This window comes from Pygoscelis adeliae, unplaced genomic scaffold, assembly GCF_000699105.1.
Source record: "Pygoscelis adeliae isolate BGI_AS28 unplaced genomic scaffold, ASM69910v1 Scaffold463, whole genome shotgun sequence".
Lineage (NCBI taxonomy): Eukaryota > Metazoa > Chordata > Aves > Sphenisciformes > Spheniscidae > Pygoscelis > Pygoscelis adeliae.
Window position 1 is genome coordinate 187,646 of NW_008824471.1, and position 1,642 is coordinate 189,287.

Genomic DNA, 1,642 nt, shown 5'->3' on the forward strand with positions numbered 1-1,642 from the left:
CTTCTGCCTGAGCAGGGGGAGAGAAGTGGAGCCACCTGCCAAGTTGCTCACAGGCAACAACACAGTCCCTGGGAGTAGAGGTTGTTAAAGGCACTTTATAGAGCTAGAGCAAGTGCCACTTGTCCTTAACAGCTGGCCCTGCCAGACCGCTCCCTTCCTGCTGTGTATCACCTTCTCACCTTTATCTGCTTGGGTTGCATCTGACATCTAGGTTCATACGTTTTCTTTAGGGACAGATCCTGAGGCTTTGATTAGTCTCTTTCTTTCAATACAATGCCTGTTACAGTGGTTTCTTAATCACTGAATGGTGTTCTTAAGGATTTACTACAAGTAAGTTCAGAAAATACTAGAAAATTAACAGCAAGATTTCAAGACCAATATTCCAGATCCATTCCTGAACACTAAAGAAAAACAACCAAAACCTCTTAACGTTTTATCAGCCAGTCTGGAAGACGATTTTGTTGCTAAGCAACATTATAGCCATGATTCCCGAGTATAACAATAAAATTCAATGACTGCGTGTTATGCTTGTTGTTTTAGACAGCACAAACATTGAAAGCGAAATACGTTTTCAAAGAACGAGTTTCAACTCAAGAAGAAGTGTAAAGTGATTTTGTTAAACATAATTTATGTCTATTATCTGAAACTTTTAAGAGGCTATTGCACTGAAATTTTATTCTCACACTCTTGCTATTTTCTTGAATAGAAGTTTTAAGTTACAGAACAGCTAAAGAATGGAATTCTTATGCATTGTCTTTTTCAGATGTGTTCAATATAAAGACCAGAAAGTGAAGATACTCAGAACATCTGAGGAAAAACTTCTGTTAAAGTTCTCACTGTCACACTTGTCTTTGGGCATGCCACTTGTTACCCTGTGGCACAGCTGACCCCCCCCGTGGTCATAAAAAATATTTTGGTACTTCTCTCAGTTTTAGTTGTATAGTACTTGCTGTTCTGATCAAATACCCATTTGATACTTCTCTTTACCTACCAGAAACAGGCCTGTGTTCTCACTGGGCAACAGTACCTTGCCATGCCCCTGCTTGGGGGCTCCCAGACCAAAAGGGAGGCAATGCAGGGCTGGGGGAAGGAGCGGTGCAGCAGTGGGCAAGGGCAGCACCACCACCCCTGCCCACAGGCAGGGCAACGATGGCAGTAAGTGAACTGCCTGGCTTGTGGAGACTTTCTTCTTGTCACTAGTACAGGAACAGACAGCGATGTTAACACTTGGTTCCACCAAACCAGTCCAAGTGCAACTCCAGGACTGCCTTTCAGAGGGGCGTGCTGGCAAACATTGAGAATTTGCTAGTAGGTGGAAAATTTGTTAAAAAGCCTGTTTTCAGGAAGGAAGAACCAGCCCAACTGGCTGTGACTACAAATTCCAGTAGCTCTTGGAGTTGGACTTCGCTGATCTGAGCTTCTGGAGTACCAGTGACTCCTCCATTTTGTTTTCGGAAGTGGAATTTCAAGAGAGAGAGGCCTTTGTTGCCCACACAAAAGGGAAATACAAATCACAGGGAGGGAGCGAACATTCTGCAAACTGCAGAAGAGCAGCTTTTGTAGAGCCTTTCTCCACCTGCCTCTCTCCACATGTCTTTGTCTAGGATCCCACATTCCTTAAAATTGGCCTTATCCCGCTCTC

The 1,642-nt window shown here is 43.7% G+C and overlaps 1 protein-coding gene across 3 annotated transcripts in view; it reads right to left on the reverse strand.

The window, feature by feature from the left end:
• PLD5 (phospholipase D family, member 5) overlaps positions 1-1,642 on the reverse strand; it is a 195,313-nt gene that overhangs the window by 12,961 nt on the left and 180,710 nt on the right. The gene's annotated exons all lie outside the window — the stretch shown is intronic.